This window comes from Salvelinus sp. IW2-2015, linkage group LG9 (genome assembly GCF_002910315.2).
Source record: "Salvelinus sp. IW2-2015 linkage group LG9, ASM291031v2, whole genome shotgun sequence".
NCBI lineage: Eukaryota > Metazoa > Chordata > Actinopteri > Salmoniformes > Salmonidae > Salvelinus > Salvelinus sp. IW2-2015.
The window spans coordinates 29617488-29626725 of record NC_036849.1 but is presented as its reverse complement, the minus strand read 5'-3'; positions in this window follow the sequence as shown (position 1 = coordinate 29626725).

Genomic DNA, 9238 nt, shown 5'->3' with positions numbered 1-9238 from the left:
TGTCTTTATGGAATCTTCTTCCCACGGCTCCAAACACAATATATGATGGTTTGGCCAAGATGAGAAAACCTTTTGGCTATGTATACACACTGATGTGGCACAGAAGAAAAAGGAACAAGGCAATCTAAAGAACAAAAAAAACTGAACGTTACTTATTCATTGACGTTTGGTCTTACACAATACACCTGAATTTTGGGTATCTCGATCTAATTTGACTGTTGACTGCTAATAGGGCGGCAGGTAGCCTAGTGGTTAGAGCACTGGGCCAATAATTGAAAGTTGCTAGATTGAATCCCTGAGCTGACATAAAAATCTGCGTCTGCTCCCTGAACAAGGCAGTTAACCCATTGTTCCTAGGCCGTCATTGTAAATAAGAATTTGTTCTTAACTGACTTGCCTAGTTAAGTAAAGGTAATAAAATAATCTCAGGTAAGACCAAGTTACTCTCCAACAAAGAACAAACTGTGTATTTGTATGTGACAGTAATATGCACTCTGCTTTGAGTGATTTGCATAATTCTTATTTCCTCTTACACTTGCAACCTCCTTTTGGACACCAAGGAGCATTAGACAGTCTTATCTCCACAAGTGTGTTCGCCTGAGGAATTTGATAACGGAGCCCCCCATAAGCACTGTTGCTAATTGGGATTTTAGACAGGTTTAACAGCCATTGTGATAAACCATGAGCTCTTCATACCAAACTCATTTCTGAGCACAAGAACCGGGCCAGTTTTGACAATGAGCTTTCTGCCCTCCTACTCTAAGGCAGTTATAGGCTAGTACATGGACTTGAAAAGCAAAGCCGCCATCCTGACTTCCATGAACACTGACAAACCATGACAGGGGATGCACACCATGTTCGAGAACGGCATTGCACTCATAGGCAGCATGGACGCCAGGTAGATTAGCTTTAATGGGATCTCTCTGTTCATATTAAGTTTACAGTGAGGAATTTCATCCTAACGTCATCAGGAAATGTGTGTAGGCAGATGGCAAGGCCACACTTAAGATCACCCAGAAATAAACGTTGATTCATTGAAGACAATTGTAATTTCTCAAATCAAATCAAATTGTATTTGTCACATGCTCTGAATACAACAGGTGTAGACCTTACAGTGAAATGCTTACTACCAAGCCCTTAAATACCTAAAAACATATCTAAAAATAACAATAGCGTGGCTATATACAGGGGGTACCGGTACAGAGTCAATGTGCGGAGGCACGGGTTAGTCGAGGTAATTGAGGTAATATATACAAGTAGTAGAGTTATTAAAGTGACTTATGCATAATAATAACAGAGAGTAGAAGGGGGGGGGCGTCGGGCAAATAGTCTGGTAGCCATTGATTAGATGTTCAGTAGTCTTATGCCTTGGTGGTAGAAGCTGTTCGAACTTGAGCCTAGACTTGCCGCTCTGGTACAGCTTGCCTGTAGTTTGTTGGTGATGTGGACAGCCAAGGAACTTGAAGCTCTCAACCTGCTCCACTACAGCCCTGTTGATGAGAATCGGGGCGTGCTCGGCCCTCCTTTTCCTGTAGTCCACAATCATCTCCTTTGGTCTTGATCACGTTGAGGGAGAAGTTGTTTTCCTGGCACTACACGGCCAGGTCTCTGACCCCTCCCTTTATGCTGTCTTGTCGTTGTCATTGTAAACTTAATGATGGTGTTGGAGTCGTGCCTGGCCTGCAGTCATGAGTGACCACGGAGTACAGGAGGGGACTGAGCACCGACCCCCTATGGGGCCCCCGTGTTGAGGATCAGCGTGGTGGATGTGTTGTTACCTACCCTTACCACCTGGGGGCGGCACGTCAGGAAGTCCAGATCCAGTTGCAGAGGAAGGTGTTTAGTCCCACGGTCCTTAGCTTAGTGATGAGCTTTGAGGAACTATGGTGTTGAACACTGATCTGTAGTCAATGAATAGCATTCTCACATAGGTGTTGCTTTTTCCGCGGTGTGAAAGGGCAGTGTGGAGTGCAATAGAGATTGCATCATCTGTGGATCTGTTGGGGCGGTATGCAAATTGGAGTGGGTCTAGGTTTCTGGGATAATGGTGTTGATGTGAGCCATGACCAGCCTTTCAAAGCATTTCATGGCTACAGATTGAGTGCTACGGGTCGGTAGTCATTTAGGCAGTTACCTTAGTGTTCTTGGGCACAGGGACTATGGTGGTCTGCTTGAAAAATGTTGGTATTACAGACTCAGACAGAAAATGTCAGTGAAGACACTTGCCAGTGTCACGCCCTGACCTTAGAGAGCCTTTTTATGTCTCTATTTGGTTTGGTCAGGGTGTGATTTGGGGTGGGTATTCTAGTTCTTTAGTTCTTATTTGTATTTCTATGTTTTGCCCGGGTAGGGTTCTCAATCAGGACAGCTGTCTATCGTTGTCTCTGATTGAGAACCATACTTTGGTAGCCCTTTTTCCCACCTGTCTTTGTGGGAGGTTAACTTTGTTTGTGGCACTTAGCCCTTTAGCTTCACGGTTGTTTTGGATTGTTTATTGTTTTTGTCGGCGTCAGATAAATAAAGGAATATGTACGCTCACCACGCTGCGCTTTGGTCTACTTCTGTTGACGGCCGTGACAGCCAGTTGGTCAGCGCATGCTAGGAGTCCACGTCCTGGTAATCCATCTGGCCCTGCGGCCTTGTGAATGTTGAGAACTTGTTCTCAACAAATGAGAACTTATTTTCAACTGGCCTACCTGGTTAAATAAAGGTGAAATAATAAAAAAATAAAAAATAAATTGACCTGTTTAAAGGTCTTACTCACATCGGCTGGAGCCTGTGTAGTACGATTCTATCTTAGTCCTATATTGACGCTTTGCCTGTTTGATGGTTCGTCGGCGGGTATAGCGGGATTTCTTATAAGCTTCCGGGTTAGAGTCCCGCTCCTTGAAAGCAGCAGCTCTACCCTTTAGCTCAGTGCGGATGTTGCCTGAAATCCATGGCTTCTGGTTGGGGTCTGTACGTACAGTCACTGTGGAGACGACATCATCGATGCACTTATTGATGAAGCCAGTGACTGATGTGGTGTACTCCTCAATGCCATCGGAAGAATCTCAGAACATATTCCAGTCTGTTGTAGCAAAACAGTCCTGTAGCTTAGCATCTGCTACATCTGACCAATTTTCTATTAACCGAGTCACTGGTGCTTCCTGGTTTAGTTTTTGCTTGTAAGAAGGAATCAGGAGGGTAGAATTATGGCCAGCTTTGCCAAATGGAGTGCGAGGGAGAGCTTTGTACGCGTCTTTGTGTGTGGAGTAAAGGTGGTCTAGAGTTTTTTTCTTCTGGTTACACATTAAACGTGCTGGTAGAAATGAGGTAAAATGGATTTAAGTTTCCCTGCATTAAAGTCCTCGGCCACTAGGAGCGCCGCCTCTGGATGTGCGCTTTCCTGTTTGCTTATGGCTGTATACAGCTCATTGAGTGCGTTCTTATGTAGATGGTGGTATGTAGACAGCTATGATCCTCACAAGGCACATCGATCTCCTTCTGCAATATCTTTTCCATCTCTTTCTCCTGTGAATGACTGGGATGAGGGCCTGTTTGGGTGTCTAGAGTAAATCCCTAATGTCCGACTCATTAAAGAGAAATACTTTGTCCAGTTCAAGGTGAGTAATCGCTGTTCTGATTTCCAGAAGCTCTTTTCGGTCATAAGAGACGGTAGCAGCAACATTATGTACAAAATAAGCTACAAACAATGCAAAAAAACAAACAAAATATCACGGTTGGTTAAGAGCCCATAAAACGGCAGCCATCTTCTCCGGCACCATCTTCTTCTTGAGAAACTATTGATAAACATTCGGTACAATGCCACCCTAGCTGCGTGAAGTAGGGGTGCTGAGGGTGCTGCAGAATCCCCCGAAAAATCATAAGAAAAAAATGAAATATGAATTTAAAAAATATATTGTTTTTAAGAAGAAAAAAAATGTGTGAACTGGGCCTTTATTAGTCTTGTATTAGCTGACCGATATAGCCATCTGTAGCTTGGGGAAAACATTCTCAGCCCCCCACCCACCTGTCAGAGAAAAAAATCTAAGCACCTCTACCCCCAAACATCTTCCCACGGCTATCAATGCCACTGAAACATTTAATGAACATTGTTCACACAGGCAGTTATTGTAGCACAACTATTGCAGGTCTCTTCTAGTAGTTCCACTGTGTCTTTGAGCTCTCCTAACCTTTTCTTCACTCTTGTTTTAGATTTTCTTTGACATATCATCCACATTAGTGATAAACTAATGTGGCCACCTCTGGCCTGCTCYCCTCCCTACCTCTGAGGAAGTACAGTTCCCGCTCAGCCCAGTCAAAACTGTTCGCTGCTCTGGCACCCCAATGGTGGAACAAACTCCCTCACGACGCCAGGTCAGCGGAGTCAATCACCACCTTCCGGAGACACCTGAAACCCCACCTCTTTAAGGAATACCTAGGATAGGATAAAGTAATCCTTCTAACCCCGGATAACTGTTATTTTCAACGCACCCACCACCTGGTTAAGATTTTAGAAGTTTTGAAATTAATAAAAAGAAAGTTTAAAGAAAATACAAATGGCACCTGTGTAAAGGTCTCTCACCGAGTGGGGTGTGCGTGCTGGGAGGCTGGACGCCTGTGTCAGGAGACAGATTGCCTTTGTCTTAGGCTGACATTAGGAACTTGGACATTTCTCCGGCTCTCTCGCACTGGTTCGGGCTGCAGGGTCTAAATAAAATGAGAGGACGGGGATGGCAAGATTTTCTTATAAGGACCTTACGCGGGGGTTAAAGGAGTCCCGCTCCTTGAAGCAGCAGCTATCCCCTATGCTGTAGCGCACTTTGCGGCATGCTTTGCCTTGTACCATCCATGTTCTTGCCTTGGCTCTGGGGTATCACGCTACAGTCACTGGTGGAGACGACATCATGGGATTGCAACTTCATGCACCTCACAGCCCAGTGACTGATCTGCTTGGTTGTAGCTTCATCCAATTCATCGGAGGAATCTCAAACAATAATCTTCATTCCCTGTTGTCATATGGCAAAACAGTGCCCTTAGCTTGAAGAATCTGCTACATTTATCCTGACACCCTCTAATTCCACGTTATGACTGTGTGAAGATGTCCACTGCTCTGCGTGTTACGCTTTCACTTGGTTCACTCTTTTATTTTCATTATGTTTGTTCTGTCTTGATCATCAGTCATCGACGTCTATCACTCATGAGGGTATCGCATATGGCTACGCTTTGCCAACATAGGGACGTTTGCGAGGGAGAGCTTGAGACGCGTCTTTGTGTGTGGAGTAAAGTGTGTCTAGCAGTTTTTTTCTTCTGTTTACACGTTATTCAAACATTAAAGTGCTGGTAGAAATGAGGTAAAATGATTTAATTTTCCCTGCATAATATAAGAATCCTAGCCACTTAGGAGCGCCGCGCTCTCTGGGAGTGCGCTTTTCCTGTTTCTTATGGCGTTATACAGCTCATTGGTGCGTCTCTATGTAGATGGTGGTATGTAGACAGCTATGATCTCTCACAAGGCACATCGATCTCTTCTCTGCAATATCTTTTCATCATCTCGTTTCTCCTGTGAAATGACTGGGATGAGGGCCTGTTTCGGTGTCTAGAGTAAATCCCTAATGCTCGACTCTATTAAGAGATATCTTTGTCCAGTTCAAGGTGAGTAATCGCTTGTTCTGATTTCCAGAAGCTCTTTTCGGTCATAAAGAGACGGTACAGCAACATTATGTACAAATAAGCTACAAACAATGCAAAAAAACAAACAAAAATATCACGGTTGGTTAAGAGGCCATAAAATGAACCGTGACACACTAGCATTACATTCACGAGGGGGAGAGAATCTCATTGCATTCCTCACCCCCGCCCACCCTCTCCTCTTCGACACACCACATTATTGGATTAATCAAACATTCGGGTACAACATCCAACACCATTCGAATGAGAAGGTGCGTAGGAAAGGTGAGAGGACCGGCTTCGAGAGCTTATCATCTCCGAGACATGTTCGACGAATCTTCCCTCATGAAACACAATATTCGATGGATTATCCACACCAGAAGGAGAGCTACGGAGGAGATGATAAGAAAGAAGGAATAATTAAGGAAGATATCAGATTTAGAGTAAGAAGGTATATCTAATGCCTCATGCTGTCCAACCTCTGGTCCATCTTGTAATGCAGTTGTAAGCCCTCCCTCCCTATGAGCTTGGACCACGAGCCTCGCAAAACCTGTCCGGGGGAAACTACTACCAGCAGGCACCACATCAGCTCTGGAGGGTGAGGAAAAGCATTCTCAGGCACCCCACCAGCAGGCACGGACCCCAGCAGGCCAGGCCCACGCAGAGTGAATAGAGACCTTAGAAAGGAGGACGCGTCACAATAATCCCTCGTTCGAAAAGCATACTTGTTTGTGCTCGCTCTCGCTACTAGCTCGAGCTGGATATTCATCCTTGCGACACGCTTGAGAGGAGTAACCATCACATTACTTATATGGGGCTACTAATGGGGTCACAGCACGTCGCAGTTTATTGTTTGAAATGGTCCACTCAAAACATAGGGTCTATGGGTCAGTTGTCCCTTTTTACGAGTAGTGTGAGACGAGCTGGCTTCTTAGGAGTCCTCTCCCTTAAATGACCACGTCGTTTTCTTTCACTCTGGTTTTTAAGGGACTTGCTTTGACATTTATTGATCAATTTTCGACGATTTTAGTTCGATAAATCTTAATTGCCTTCCATCCGTCTTGACGGTGGGACTACCCGCACACTCTCGCGGTAAGCTTTAGGTGGGGGATGTTATCGGACAAACGGGCTTCTTTGCTGGGATCTGCGCCTCCTCAGTCCCTTTAGCTACTGTCTGTCGGTGCCCTGTGGCCCTCACTTCAGGGATACAACAACCAACCGGGTGGTGGTCTCATTGGGATCTCCATTTAAGGACGCGCCTCCACAACATAGCGCTGTTGATAAAGGCTACACAGCTCCCCAGTCCCAGAGCACGCCACACAAATTTCCACGGGGTGACAGGTCCAATCAACCCTCCTACTACCTTCCGGACACACATCTTTTGATAGAATCATCCCGGCTCTTCTACCGTGTATCACAAGGCCTCACTTCTTCAGAGGGGAATACCTTAATAGGGATAAAGTTAAATCCCCAGACTTCCTACGCACACAATCCCCCTCCAACCCGCCCCTTTAAATACAACTTAGATATCACACTACTACTCTCTACTCTAACATTTGGACTTTCTTCTCCAGCTGGGGCTCCCTCATATCATATGTATTTAGATTAACTAGGAGTCAATTCAATGAATTAGCCCTTCGTTAAAGTGTTCTCAAACTCTCGTGGGTTTATAATGCCAAGTTGTACGATCTGGCGCAAAAAATTGGATCTTTTTGAACGAGACTGTCAATTTTATGAGATTTGTTTATTATTCGGTACGACAACTATGTTTTTATAAAAACCCATTGAATACTTTTAATGGTCCCCCTGTGGTGGAGCGTGTAAAGCACAGAATTGCCTCATAGTTAATTGTTAACATTTGATGGACAATTAGAGACAATCCTAATGAAGCTTTGTGGATTCGGTTCTATCCCTTCACGACGCATCCTCACTTCATCATCAATGGCGACCATATATTGTTCCAACGTGTTTGATACCCGTTCATTCAGGGTCCATGTCCAGACATTATTATAGTCTCGTCCTCCATGGTACAGAAGCACCTACATTGTGAATGCTAATATGCACATCTTCATCCGTTTTCATTATAACCAAGTTGGGCGGATCGGGGGCATCTCTTGCATGTTTCTGCAGGACATATCAGTGGGGGGATGAACGGATCACCACCGCCAAAGACACTAGAAAGCCAGGCGTGGCTATATGAGACGAGCTTTGCACCCTCTTATTCTCCTCCCGGGGGAATGTGAACTGCCGTTTCAGGAGTCCTCAAATGATCATTAAGACCATCCATTAACTCTAGCCTACTATTGGCAAGAACAAGAATAGTTCCCACTTAATGTTTGTTGGAAAAGAATCTTCCTCCTGCGGATCTAAATAACCCATGGATCGTATGCTGAGAAAGTGATTGTGGCAAAGCCTTGCGGTAGAGTAGAGAACATACTCTGCGCGTGTTACCAACAATAGTCATATCTGTTTTCTTCTAGCCAACATGCCTTCTTAGCTGCTTACTGAGAACTCGAAGACTCTATCAACGTGGCAAAGGCGGCGTGACCCGGGGTCAAATGGAATACGGGTTGCCCTGCCATTTAATGGGTTCACCTATTGAGCTCTGACAACCATAGACGACGGACTAAAGGGTTTATTCGACACCGCTCACCTAGTGATCTCTGAAAGTTTACACACAGGAAGCCAATGCGCACATGGGATACCTTAATCTGCACACCGGGCAGGGCTGCGATAGTTAAATTGTTTGCGGTCTTTTAGGGCGAAGACGCAACAGGCCTTCGGTGGTTTTGAACACGTTTCAGCAAGGTACTCCTGTTATTGCCTTCTGCTCTTTGTTCACCTTTTCGGCTCAGACAGCCAGGAAATTAGGTGGCTCTCATCCTTGCTCGCGCGCTTCCATGCGGGATTCTCCTCACGCTTGAACAGAAAGCTGTCTCTTTTCATACAAGACCAATACTGGCAGTACATGAATACAACTTGGGGCCTGGGGCCGGCCCAGGTCGTGCTGTGTGTAGTGTGGTCGCGTGATTTAGATAGTCCCCGTTACATGATCTCATTCCAGATAGTGGGGGCCGGGTCGAGGCACGTTCTTGGTGGGTTTAACCTTTCCCCCGCAGTTTCTCTTCCGTCACCGTGGTGTGTTCTGGGCTCCCGCCGGCTCTCTCCACTGCTCCATGAGAGCGCGGGGGCATTAGCTGGCTACAGAGGACTGATGGTGGCTTTCCGTAGAGCCTGATGAGGGGAATCGGCAGCCTCCGTTGTGACCTTGGCGATGCTCTGAGTGCCAGGGGTCCTACATATGTTCTCAAACAAGGGGCATTGTGCGTGTTTCAACCCGACCTTGCCTGACTTCGGCGTGCCTGCTCGGCTATCGTGTTGTGTCTCTGAGGAAGTGATAGTGGCATTCTGCTCTGCTGCAGCTCCAGTCAAAACGGGTTCGCTGCTTTCTCGGACGCCAATGGGTGGAACAAACTCCCCACGACGCCAGGTCAGCGGAATCAATCACCACCTTCCGGAGACACCTGAAACCCCACTCTTAAGGAATACCTGGGAAGTATATAAGTAATGCCTTCTGAACCCTCCG